General features: G+C 39.7%; 1 protein-coding gene and 1 long non-coding RNA gene across 2 annotated transcripts in view; both read left to right on the forward strand.

The window, feature by feature from the left end:
- The window catches only part of LOC134527357 (ribosomal protein S6 kinase alpha-5-like), a 736,083-nt gene that overhangs the window by 123,215 nt on the left and 598,260 nt on the right, over window positions 1-14,608 (forward strand). The window lies entirely within an intron of this gene.
- The window catches only part of LOC134527362 (uncharacterized), a 36,763-nt gene continuing 28,357 nt past the window's right edge, over window positions 6,203-14,608 (forward strand). Inside the window, exon 1 of the long non-coding RNA XR_010074171.1 lies at window positions 6,203-8,040. This is a non-coding gene — a long non-coding RNA (uncharacterized LOC134527362). The remainder of the gene's footprint in view (window positions 8,041-14,608) is intronic.

Below are 14,608 nucleotides of genomic sequence, written 5' to 3' on the forward strand. Positions count from 1 at the left end.
AAAGAACTAAATAAATTTTGACTCAACACAACACATGAGGACATCTCATGTCAATAATCGGGACTACTTGCAAAAAGTTCTTTTGCATGAGATAAATTAACTCTCGCTGCTGAATGGAGCTATTGTAGCCAGTTGGAGCCATGAATCTTCGAAGCCTCGTAGCCTTGTGTCGCGTATTACAATAATTTTATCATTTGGAATAAAAAATGAATTAAACCATTATTTAGTCAAATAATATGTCCTGAAACATCTGAGAAGCACTAACATGCAAGGTGAACTTCCTTCTCCTTATTGTCTAGCGAAGCCTTCCTTATTTTTCGATCGTTAGTGATCATCCCGCATCCCACATAAAATAAATAATATTTACCTGCAAGCAAAATGTGGCATCATCTGTTGTTGACAAGCAGAACTACTTACAACAAGTTGCTTTGCATAAGATAACTTATCTCTCCTGATGAAATATTTAAAAAATTCTATTTAAGTAATGGTTCCAATTGTAAAACTGCCAGTTTGCATCTAACATTAGTCACAGAAGCTACCATGGATCATGGTTTGTTATCTGCAGCTGAATCGGAAGGAAACCGCTGTAGATACTGTAGCAAGAATTTTGTCATGAGAAGGAATGCTAGACGTCATGAGAAGAATGATTGTGTTAAAAACCCACTACGCAAAATGTTAAGCTGTAATCGGTGTAGCAGGTTATTAACACGAATTGACAGCATAAAAAGACATGGTAGAACATGTAAATCCAAGCCCACTTACGGCATAGAGGACATCGATGGATCTACTAGACTAAAGAAGAGTGATCTGCATTACGACAATAATTTTCCTTGTCTTGGGAGAGATTATGTTCGTGGCTCTTCCGATCTCGACAAAGAACTGAAATTGAAGGAGGTTGATGATTTATGGAAGATTGAAGACAATGGAAGAATCCTTAACGTGAAAAGTTAGAATACATTAAAGCAGATTTCAAGTAGATCTTTCCTACTTTAAAAATGATGAACTCCTAAAAAGGAAGCATGAAGACGATGAACACACTTCGACATCATCGATATCGAATTCTTACGGTAATCTAAGTGAAGACGATGCCTTCTACGGTGATTGCTACAGTGACTCTGAGGCTGTTGACAAAGGCATACACTGTGATGAAGCACCTACAGCTGATAAGATCGAAGAATGTGGTGGTGTCCTGAAACCGAAACGATGGAAACGATGTGTTATAATAAATAAATCTGATAAAGCTTATTATGATCACTGGGGCGATTTTGATATTAAAAGTATTTATAATGAACATGCAAGGAAGATGGTGGTAGAATAAATTGATTACAGATCATGGAAAGATCCAAACATATTGGTTGACCGGCTAAAACTTCTACATGGCTCGCTTTGTGCAGGAAACTATTCGTTCATCAAAGAAATATCCTTCATACTCAAAGAACTGAGGGAAGCTAGCTACATACAATAATGGCTTGTTTTACTTGTATTTGTATAATGTTTAGAAATAAATTAAAAATTGAAATTAAAAGTTTAATGTTTCATTTCTTGTATTATGATTTCTAACTAAGCCTGTGTTTCCGCTACTGTGTGTGTTCATTCCGTTTCCTGTGTACTGTGTGTACTGTGTGTACTGTGTGTTCATTCCGTTTCCTGTGTGGACTGTGTGTACTGTGTGTTCATGCTCTATATGTCTGGCATTGTTCATGTCCTGGTCTGCGGTCCGAAGACGCTTGGTGTATATGTATGGATGGCTTTGTACATGATCATTTTAAAGGTTATTCTAAGTATCAAAAACTAGACTTTCGTGTTAGGTTTATCGATAACATATTTAATTCGTTGGTCAGGTATATTGTCTTGAGTTGTTTTTGTAGAGTTAATAATTAATAAACTCCGCAAAAGGTAATGGAAACCAGAATATAAAATTTATTTAATATTTAGTTACACTTGTCACTGTTCAAGAATCAAACCGATGTCAGGAATCAATTTGTAAATTAATGATTTATTACTTTTTAGCTGAAATTTGGAATTTTTTCCGAATTTATAGGTCAGTAAATACAAATTATCAAGATGGTGTTCGTAATGGCATGCTGGAGGCTGGTAGTAGATGATTATATGCTTCTTTTATGATTTTGAACATGATTTATTTAATTTATTATTTTTTACATAAAATTATTTTTTATACCTTCCAGGGATCGAACCAAGTTTCGAATAAATCATTACTTTAAGAAGTGAATTTTTTGATGAATTTTGGATTTTTTCCCGAATCTCTAGCTAAATAATTACACGAATCCAAGATGGTGCCCAAATTTAAAGATGGTGGGTGCCTCCGTAATAATAAATTATTACTGCACTCTAGCGGGGTTAGAATAAAACTAGCATGATGGTAATGCACTCTATAAGACGAGTACAAAAACAAGATGGTGTCCTCCAGCAGACGAAAACAAGATGGTAGCAAAGTCCTCTAGCAGGTGGTAGCTACTGGTAGCATGTACTGAACACAAAATGTCGGATCCACGATTGTCGTCAAGGTCAAAGTAAAATTTCAAAGTTAAGGTCAAAGTTCAAGGTCGAGGTCAAAGTTCAAGGTAAAGGTCAAAGTTCAATGCCAACAGTCGAGGTCAAAAGTATGGTGAACAGAAAATTATACTAACATGGCATCAGCACACTCTTACAGACGAAAACAAGATGGCGGTCTCCAGCGGACGAAGACAAGGTGGCGGACATGACGTCATACCAGTTGACGATATATACCTTGGTATTGGTGGTGTGAGGTCAGTCTATGTGGCTTCCATGGAGGAAGGATCTGTCGTTTTATTTTTTTTATTTTTTTGCTCTTATATGTTCCGAACCAAGGGCGGGAATTTATCTAATCAATCAGTATTTCAAATAAGTAAATTTGTTGGTGAATTTTGAACTTTTTTCATTAAAATCGGACAATAAATAAAGATTTTTAATATGGTGCCTTTCACGATAATTTATACAAGTGGTGACATAATTCATAATGTCGTGTGTGGCATGACATTTTTATTACTTTATATTGAGATTTTTTTTAAATATATTAATAAATTACTGATTTACTCTCGTCGGGAATCGAATCGAGGACCGAAAACAATTAAGTAACTAAACATTTGTAGTATGCAATTTTTCAATTTTTTTTTTCGTTTTTTTTTTGGAATTACCAGCATAAAAATTACGGATTTTCAAGATGGCGGCCGTAATGCGAATTGCAACAGTTATGACTTAATTCAAGATGTCGGTTCTGTCTGTAAGAGGTGATAATATTATTACTTTAAATTTAAAAAAATTACAATTCCGAATATGCATGTTATTTTTATATATACCTTATTTAATTATCAGTCTGGTAAATGTCTCGATGGCCTTGCAGTTAAAGGCGTATGTTTTCCAACCTAGAGGTCAGAGCTGTGGTGGTTCGAATCACAGCGCTTCCAATGTATTTTGCATAAAAAAATTAATTTAATATGTCGATAAGTACCATAATAGTTCTGGTAGGTAATGGAACATCGACCTTATGTGATGAGACAGAGCGATGCAGGCGCTCTCTAGGAACAAACAGCAGAAACCAAGTCGATGGTATCCAAGATGGCGGCCTCCAGCAGAACAGAAAAAAAATCAAAAGCGCCATGTCGCTCTCTAGGAACAAACTGCAGAAACAAAGTCGACGGTATCCAAGATGGCGGCCTCCAGGGGAAAAGAAATAATTAATATATGGTGGCCCCGACCAAAATTTCATAATGAGTGAGTGGGGCGTTCGTTTAAAGATGGCGGATCCAAGATGGCCGCCGTGACATCAGAGATGGGCACCATGACGTCAGAAATGCTCGTGACATCAGATCTCGGTCGGCACCACTCACCACACCCTGAACCCTGCTCTCGGACATTATTTCCTATACTACTCCCAATGCAGGTAAAAGCAATGGAAGAAATCCTCCAATAATCTTCTTATCGAGAGTCTGCAATTTTTTCTTGACTTTTTGTATGCCTGCACCGGTATTGCGTTTGATCTGGCGTGAATTAGTCTTTGACTTAATGGAGCTAGCTCGCCGAGCACCCATTCCTAATTTCTTCTTCACCTACATGAATTTTGAAACGCCCCAAGCCGCTATTTTCTCTCCTAGTCCCGCGTTCGGTGATTTACTTATATCTTCGGCTTCGTGTGCCAATATCTCGTCGGCTCGGTGCCTGGATTCCAGATACTTGCTGAGTGAATAGGCAATATCGTGCTGCTTGCACTTTTCGTCGAGAGAATTAATGCCCACGTCACCACGAGCTAACCTTTTCGCTAGTTTAGTGCCGGGGCCGCAGAACCTGTAGCCGGAAATGTGTAGCTAGAAAGGTAGATTGTTTATCAGCGAGTTTACGAGTCCTGCACCGATGTGTTTTTTGTTCTTACCTCTTCGAGTCATTGCGCACAACTGACCAGAAATTATAAATGTGTTTGCTTTTATACAATTTCGTCAGTACAATGCAAGTTGGCAAGCAAGAAGCGTGTTTGCCCGTGCGCATAACACGGAACGACCAAGCCTGTGCGCGCGAATCGCGTCATGGTTTACTGTTGCTTTCTACCATACGATGCATAATGGCAGGTCCGTCCAACTGTGTCAAAATGTGCGTTCTACTGAGTTTATTAGAGGAACCAAATGGTCGAAAACGTGTACCTATATTCCAAATCGTTGCTACAGCCAAAGTACCAGCGCCTGGCAACGATTTTACGATCGGTGGATGGTCTGGAGTACTTTCCGTTTAATGAAAATGTGGATGTGGTTCCTCCTGGCGAAGCAAGAGCCAATTCGGTGTTTATTTCCGACGATGTCGTGTGCGAGAAGCAAGGCATAATACAAGAGTACTTTTAATGGGTAGGCATGCCAAAGTGGACTGTATTTACCTATGTCAGACGTACAGTCGTATTCCCATGCATCTGGTACGTGACAACCTGTATGTCATAGTACTTTTTCGCATGGATGAACTTAATTTACGTCATGCTTATGATGACTACGTAAACACTGACATGACATTCCAGGAATTCAAAGACATGTGCTCCTTGTGTTGGAAAAACAAGCACGGATTTGCAGTTGTAGTCAAGGACTGGCCTCTATATAAGGGAAGGTACAGACAAGGTTTCGATCAGTTTATCATCAAACATTAGTCATAGCATTTCGAAATTCGGCCGTGGCAGTCGAGACTTACGTACTGCTCTCAAGTCTCACGACGACATATCCACACATACATTTCACTACTGGCTCAAAAAGTAGTAAGTGTGAAAAACGAATTACTAGAGTACCTGCTAGTCATCGACCAGCGTGTGGAAGCCTTGGATTCTCGAATTCGCGACATGATCGAAGTATCGAATGCACAAAGACGTGACGATTTGAGGACTTTGCAAAGTAGTCTGAATGCATCACTAACTCACTTGTCAACAAATTCAGATTTAGCCGAACACAAGAAATAAGGTTCTGCGAACGAATAAAAAAAAAGTACAAAAGGATATCTTGCAATATGTCTTCAGCCAATATAATGTCGGACTTGGCCAGTGACCTTCATCGTGCTATAGTCTGTCTGTGAAAAATATCTTCTTGCTAGAAGAACCAGACTTGCACGTGAGATGGAAAATGAAGATATATTTAAGCCAATCACTAGTCGTCTCGACGAACTTAAAAATAAGGAAGAACCAACCATCACTGTGAAGGCAGAAGTTGAAGATGAAATGTCAACTGTAAAGAAGAGAAAGTATGAACCAGATCGAGAAGAAGAGGACTTTACAAGTACAGAGTCCATGTACACGAAAAAAAAAATACCGATAAAGGGACACCAAGTTAATGCAATGGTTCGTCCATACCTGATATCGTTTACGAGTCGGAATAATGACACGACCTATGGAGTGTACAGAAAACATAATAAGTGGTTCCTCGGTGCTTAAGAAATAGACTTTTTACCAGGAAATATGTCCGCGTAGAAGAGTTCAAAACGCGCGGGACTCCGGGTCTGTACGAGTTGCTATTTCGCAGGGAGCCTAAAGGATATTTTCACAAAGATTTACAAGAGTACAAAAAAATGCTAGAGCTAACCAATGCACATTTTCACAATAACGATCCAGATAGTGGCATATATAGACGAAGATCATGAAAAAATCGACATTCTCGCTAATCTCTTCAGTGAACTAACAATACATGGTGACGGTTTAAAAAAGCAAGAAAGTGGTCAAAACTTTGACTATGTGTATTGGGACGACCCCAATGAATTAGTAGATCGCCTTAGACTGTTACACGCTTCGCTTTGTGCAGGAAACTATTCACACATCAACTAAATAGTCTCCATACTCGAAGAACTGAGGGAAGCCAGCTACGTACAATGAGTAGAACCGGAATCGCTCACGAACTTCATGCTCCTGCTAGACGAAAATACCTCGTCGCAAAGTTATAGTTCACGGAATTGATGTTTTATTCCAGGCGGACCTTGTTGAGATGATACTATATTCCCGATTGAATAAAGGTTTCAAGTACATGTTGACAGTAATCGATATTTTTAGCAAGTTTGCTTGGGCTAGACCTGTAAATTCAAAGACTGCCACTGAAGTAGCAGAGGCCATGAACAAACGGATCTCTGGAAAGAATTCTACAATGCAGCCTTCAAGGCTTTGATGAAGAAGTATGGCACCAAACACTACTCTACATTTAGTAATGTCAAAGCCTCCGTTGTCGAAAGGTTTAACAGAACTTTGCGTTCCAAGATGTGGCGACAGTTCACGGTTAATGGAAATTACAAGTGGGTTACAAGGCAACAGGCTACATGACTATATGACTAAGCAGCTACAAGACTACAAGAAAACAATACTACGAGGCTACAGGACTACAAGTCTACGAGGCAACAGGACTATGAGCCTACGAGACTACGAGACTACGAGACTACGAAGTTAAGAGACTACGGGTCTACAAGACAACAGGCTACGAAGCTACAAGACTGCGAGGCTATTGACTACGATGCTACAGGACTACAAGATTACGAGGCAACAGTACTATGACACTACGAGTGAGTCTACGAGGCTTCAACTATCTACGAGACTGCGAGGCCACAATTCCGTTCTTTGACTTCCGTTCCATTTTCAATAAATTAATCCTACCAAATGCTGTATACTGTAAACTAAAATGTTTACACATCATAAAATGTTAATTTTAAAAATAAAATTCTTTGAGCGTATGCATAGAGGAGAAGCTGGTATCTAATTCAGTCGGCGCAGTTGTTTACGTTCCTTCCAAGAGCCGGCCAGCGTGTCCGAGCCAACACCGATGCCACTCGGCTGTCTGCAGGGAAGTCTCTGTCTCAGTGCTCTGCGACTGCCGTGCTCAGCCGTCACACACCTCCAGTTGTACAGACTCTGTATGAACTATCAGAGAAAGTTAAAATGAGACTACTTTTTGACAAATTATCTCTCTGCTTTTGTTGTGCTTCACATTTTGTTTGGGTCGCCGATTGGCTCGGAAATAATTATTTTGGTAATTTTACACGTAAGTTGGTACTGCTACTTTTGCACATTTGAATGGGTTATTTGTATTGTGTAATTTAACGGTAGTTTTAAGTTTTAATTAAGTTTATAACCTTAATTTTTTTGTAGGAGTATTTAGAACATGGCCTTTTTCAGTTCACGCTATTGCCAATATTTTGGCTGGTGTGTCACGTGTGTGTACTGTACGCCACCTCGCCGTGTGATGGAAAAGAGGGGAAGTGAGCTCTGTCGAACGGCTGAGCGAGTGGGGGAGGAGAGGTGTTGGTCAATTGGTTTCTGTGTGGAGCGGAACAATACACCGTGTTTGTGGAAAGACGGCGCCCTTTGCGAGTTTGCGTTATTTCGCTAGAAGAAGGAGACGCCGATGATACGCCAAGCAAGGGGGTGTTGGTCGCTAGATTTTGTGGCGAGCGGGCAACCACATTTTCGCAGGCCGTGTGGGCCGCAAACACTGCCAATAGCGTACGCTGGGACTTAGCGTACGATGATCGTGATGGGTAAGCTGCAATCAAGACTTCGATCAAGTAAGTGAACGACTGTGTCCTCCCTTTGCCCAAATACGAGTTTTTCAAGAAACAATGCACTTTTGCGATGGAAACGTTACTTCTTATAAACAGTGACGAAAAATGTTTAGCAAGATAAACTTTCAGTTTCATGTCGGAAGTCACTTTGGCCACTTAAACTATTGCCACATCACGTATTATGTGGCCAGTATTATAATATGCATTACTACGAACGTAATTTATTTTGAATATGAAAGGCCTCACCGAATTATAGTGATAGATGAAAAAGGCACCACTTAAAGACAGACATATAATAAACCTACAAAGACTTTGATACAAAAACCATAGTAAATAAGGGGACTGATTTTAATATTGCTTCGTTTTTTTTAGATTTAATAATACGTTTGTAATTATATTTTTGTACCATGGCATGTTTAAATTAAATTACTATTTGTACTTACTTGTTTTTATGAAGTATAATAAGCGATGAAATTTATGCTGCACTCATTTCGAAAGTAAGATAATCTATTTGAACAAAGAGTGTAGTAAAATTCTAGTGTTTTGAGTACATCTGAAACTCACTTTTAAATGAGTTTTTTTTACTATGGCTATTGATTGCTTCCTTGACTTTTGCTCTGCTTTTTACTTTAATCAATTTTGCATGCAGCTTTTTAACACCCTTCTGCGAGTAGGTCTCGCCGACCACGCGTTTTTTTGTAGTCAAAATTAGTAAATGTTTATTGATGGTGTGGTTGACGAGACTCCTAAAGCTGCAGATGATGTAGTGGTAGAGTACCGATGAGCCACAGCACAGCATGCAGAACCACGAGGGGACCTGCCAACACAGATGCCACACGACTGTCTGCAGGGAAGACTAGTCTTGTTGTGCTCTATGACTACTGTGCTAAAGCCACCTCACAGCGGGCAGATTTACGGACCAGTCCCCCCGGTCTGCTCTTAAATCAAATAGCCACAGATTGTGGAGTCAATCGTATCTGTAATATATTACTGAAAACATTTTACATATTATAAATTTTCCCGTTTATTCTACGTCTATAGGCAATATAATTATTTATATTAGAAATTAGTACAGAAAATTTTAAAAGAACAAAAATTAAATATATTCAATTAAAATGAAAGTTTAATTCCAACTCTGAACCATTAGACATATAACTAATAACAAAAAAAGTGAATGTTGTAAAAAATAATTAAAAGCAACAAGAACGTTTGCTCAAATAAGCAGGGCTATACAGTATGTGTTCGCTTTGGCGCTGAATTTTTGTGACTGATGTGCTGACAGTAGACATGTAGTTGAATGAAACTCGACCATTAACAAAACACATAATGATGTGTGACAATTCATTTGTAACAAACATTTTGTTCATGTTGAAACAGCATTAATAATTAGTACATGCAGGGTTTACATTTAAAAAAAGTCATGCGCAATTGTGAGCACATATACAAGGCTGTAGGAGAAGCAGAAATGTTAATTAACATATAGCTCTGGAATAGCTTTCTTTTATTGCTAGATCCGTTACCGAGTGCAATGAGATACTCAATTTTTAAGTCAATTATAATACATTTCCCAACAGTCTACAACAGTCCGATCCTTCTTGCGGTCCATTTCCTTATCCTAATGTGAATGACATCACATTTTCACATAGAAAACTTGTGCCCCATGTTAGTGATTTTATTAGCACCATTTCATGCATTGGTTTATTCGTACTTTATATTGTCGCAATCGCCCTCGGTCTCCGTCAAGATCTACAATATGTCACTCAAAAATAAAAAAAATAAGATAACATCTTATTATTTCAAAATAAACATTAGGGGGGGGGGGTGGTAGCAGTAGAGCTGGTACAGGGATGGTCTAACCTCCTTAGGACAGGGGGTGTAGGGTGTTGACTGAAAGAAAATAAAGTATTATTTATCCCACATCGTTTCAGGTTTTATTTATGGTAAACTGTGACCAACACAAAAGTAAATAAATAACTAATTAAATAATTAAATAAAGTCAATCATGTCAAAATATATCTGGTAACAAACAATAAAAATAAATAAATACACAATAATTTATCCTCTTCTTAGAACGAGTATTACTTCCTTTTAAAATAACATGATTATTCTTAACGCACACCTAGACCCATCCTTAAGCTAAATTAACGAAAGAAAGTTTACATTACTGGATACCACACACTGCCTGCACTCCTGGAAAGAATCAAAACATTAAGTCATCCTAACCCAAGTTTGAAATACGCCCCCAGATGTTACAAGAGGTGAAAGAAAATTACGAGTTCGCCATTACTTACAACACCGTCGAACGGCAGCACGCAGCTACCCGCCAGGCCGGGGCTCCGACAGACCTCCAGCACCTCACCGAGAAGAACCACACCAGGCGCACCCAGGGTGGCCCCCTTTATTAAATCCACTTCACATCGTCATCACGACGAGAACACCCCACGCGAAAACAAAAATCCCGGCCGCGATTCCACAACACAACGCCATTCCGCCAACCGACGCTATCCCCCCCTCCACCGGTCATGCTAGACTCGCACTTCTGCCACCTGGTGGCGACACAAACACCAGCACGTCACGCGCACGAACAACAACGCAGCGTAACCAACCAGGGCTGCCAACACTCCCGGAGATTCCAGGACAGGATGACGCAACCGCCCGCGCAGCTGGCCAGGCTCTCGGGCGGCGAATCACGTCACCGCCCCAGAAAAACAGAGAGCGTTAGCAATCTACTGCGCCAGGAAAACAAATCAAAGCCCGAGTGTCGCAAACAAGTGTCAGGAACTCACACGGGCTCACAAAGCACTACAAGCACAAAGCCAAGTTCAAAAAAACCTACACGTAAAATTTTACTGCGTGACATCACTCCGGACGACGAGGGCTTGTGCCCCACAAGCCAAGAACCACAACTTTAAATTTACAAAGGATTAAAAGAAAATTTCACAATGTTAACTATTAAGATTACAAAAGAAGCCTGAGAGGCACGAGCCAATTCCTAAAAGTCATAGCAAGACCGGCCAGAGGAGAATCAATAACATAACAAACAGAGCTAAACTTAAAGACGGGTTCGAGGTATCCAAAAATTGATCCGGTAGCTTACATCATAAAATTACAATTTCATATCTCCAATTATGAGTGTACATAGTTGTATTGAGCTAAATAAAGTAATCTTGAGGTACAAGCACATTTAAGCCTAACTTGACTGGCCTACAGCCGAGATAGGTGGAGTATGGTGACAGAACAGCTCGAAGGGGCGGCGGGAACCATGATCCCGGAGGACGATCTGCAGCTCGTCCCCAAGTCCAGGGCTCCACCATTTGGAGTAGCACCCCTCAGCTCCAGCCATCTCTGCTGTATGTTGCCAGCAGTGCCATCCGTCAATACTGTGAAACTTTCATACCCAGCATCAGATTCATCAACAAAATAAACAATAACAACAAAAAAAATAATCTTAGGTGATTCAAAAACACAAACTTACATAGGGGTAGCAACATACTTCAACAATAGAAAATGACAAACTCATAAATTTAACCTTTCATTAATGTCATTTAACAACAGTGTCTAACATAGGCAAATCTCAAACAAGGTAGGTATGGGAATCCAAAAACGCCTAACCATTGATGAACCCAGGTGCCTGTTTACCCCGCAGATTCAATAATTAGGATACAAAACTTACATCCTACGAATAAAGGTTAACCCGAGCAAAACAAGAAATCTGCAACAAAATATCCTTCCCCTTTTAAAAGGACCGAGGGCACAAGAGGATACGCTTCTAGGTAGGAACCAGAAGGTAGTTCAAAAGTTTCAAAAGTTAGTTGAAGTCCAAAATCTTCACAGAGTCGTAATGGCAGCAACCAGCTGCGGGATAGAACGTTCATCAAACTCATTAGTACAGAAATGTAGCACTGGCTTCTCAACGTAGCAATGCCATGATAGCGGCGAACCCCACTGCGACCAAGCAGTCTCGTCTCTTCTCTTCTAGAAACTGAGAGTCCACACATACATGTCGCAATCAACTGGGGTCATCCGACGAATGCACTTCCACAGGAGTCACACACAGCCCACAACAATTCCTGGATGGGATAACAGTTACTTTTTCCCACCACCAGGTACAGGCTGTATAGTCCCAGATCCTCGGTAATGAGGATGGACACGATGATTGATGCTATAACAGTTCATCTTCTACACTAGCACAACATGTCGAGTTTAAAGTTGGTCCTGGCTCTCCGAGTCCATGGAAATCTGGTTCAAACGCACAGTACATGACACTGGAAGGAGTATGGAAGGGAGGTAAAGGAGATAAGGAATTCTTTCTTGGCTTAACTTCCAATCCAGCATAACCTATCAAAATAGCAGACACCTAGGGTCATCTCTGGTTAACAAACAAAATCTAAATCTTTATAAACAATACACCAATGTGCCCAAATAATTAGTAACTTACTTTGTTTTAAAAACATAGCTAATTCTTCATTAAACAACAAATACCATTTTGAAATAATTACAAACCGCGATAACAGTAAACAATTAGGATGAGTCCATCAATCAAAGAAAATTTACCTCATGGTTCGATAAGTGTGATGTTTACAAGAAATTCATCACCAGTGTTACTAAACAATTTGGCCTTTATTACATTTTCATTACGTAATCGTTCTCGTAAGTCCATAGCCTCTCCACTCGTGGAGGCCTCAACAGGCGTGACTGGGGACGATATCTTCAAATTTTTCTGTGCACTTCGTTTAAGTTGAATACACTTCCAGATAAGAAAAGCCAACATACCAATTATAATTCCCAATATAAAAACCATAACAGTAAGTTCAGCATTTAACATAGCGGTCTCATCCAGTGCAGCTACATGTGGGAATGTTCCAATACCCACAAGGTATGGATTTCTAATAATAATCAAAAATAGGGTACCCCCTATCACAAATAATGCAATACTTTGAACATGTCTGACCATGAAACTCAATACTTCAACCGGTTTATTCAAAGAAATGGGGTCCAATCTAGTGAACCGAGAAACCGTGAAATTCAAATGAGGAATGGCAGAGGGTCAGTCCTCATCTAAACAATCCTCCAATGAGGGGAAAACTGTGTGGCTGGAAGCAGTCCGTGGAAAAATCTTTAATTTCTTTAACCTGGTCCAGGCTGCTGGTATCACATGAAGTAGTTGAAACTTAGACTTAGCTCTATAGTCACAAGGGTACAATTCAGTAATTTTCAATTCACTATTCAAATACAATCGACAGTCACATGGAACTTCTATGTCCACAGCACCTGGTCGTTCTTCATCATCTATAATCAAAGTTTGGTTAGGATTCTTGGCACACTGTAACTCCACCTTGCCCCTAAGGTGAGTCAAAAAATAGCGTTCCGGCCCAGCCTGCGTGATCATGAGGTGAGTTCCGGAACGGCATTGAAAAGTACAAAGTTCTGCAAGTCTTTCGATTGTAACCCCCTGAAACAAAGCTTTGGGGCACAATGCACTTCCCATGGTGTCTCCTGAAAATCTAGGCACAAAACACAAATTCTCCTCCAAAGGCCGGCAGTCCAACAAATTACGTCCTTGGATCGTCACTAGGTGGTTACCATCCACCGCTAAAAAGTTTGGTTCATGTTCTAGGTGACATGTATTATTCTTCCAATGAAAAGGTATACCAACAAACTGAAACAACTTCCAATTAGAGCTATAGCGTACAATAGGGATTTTAACTGACACATACAGACTTTCTTTAAACGCATTACATCTACAAATAGGCAAATGGAAATAAGCCTGAACTTGGGTACTACTAATTGCTAATTTATAACCATCTTTAACAAGGATAGTTTCCAAATCCTGCAAATTTTTCCTGCAAAAGTGCCAGCGTAATCAAAACAGAAGGAATCTTATGTGAGCGGCATTGATCCAAAACTTCAGTACGAGTTAGAGTGTGAGCTTGCTTAGCTAACTGAACCACTAATAATAATTGTAACTGAAAAGAGTGACCTATTTCTTTTACCATCCCGGAAAAACGAACTGTCATTGCTTCTCTAAAAGTTCTCAGGTAATCAGTAAGGTTAGTGAATTTCGTTTGAACTCTTTTCAAAACACTCGTCATGGCTTCATTAACAACACTAATAGAATTACTCAAATTGGCAAGCGCCACATGGTCATCTATGATTTGTGCTTCCATCTGATCAATATGCAGAGCAATCTGTTGCTGATTTAGAAATAAACTATCTACTTGACTGGTCACCGCCACATCACAGCACCATCTTACAAAATCGCCAATAAAAGATAAGCCTCGCTTTTCTCTATTAACCACACTGTCATACTCCAAATTCTCACCAGCTGCATCATTTAGTTTATTCAACAGCATATCAGAATAAAACATAACCTGTTTTAATTCCCGGAAAACTGAACACCAGTCAGAGGATGCATTAGAGGGGCAAGAACTCAAAAGTGTTTTACCGTCTTGTATTTCTGATAATTGTAATGGCCAGGGGACCTTAAAATTTAAAGGTACCGATGAGGTATACAACATCACCTTTGGTAGAGGTTCGAAATGGGCACCAGCAATGACCCCCACTGTCTCAG

The sequence above is a fragment of the Bacillus rossius genome, chromosome 1, assembly GCF_032445375.1.
Source record: "Bacillus rossius redtenbacheri isolate Brsri chromosome 1, Brsri_v3, whole genome shotgun sequence".
Taxonomy (NCBI): Eukaryota; Metazoa; Arthropoda; class Insecta; order Phasmatodea; family Bacillidae; genus Bacillus; species Bacillus rossius.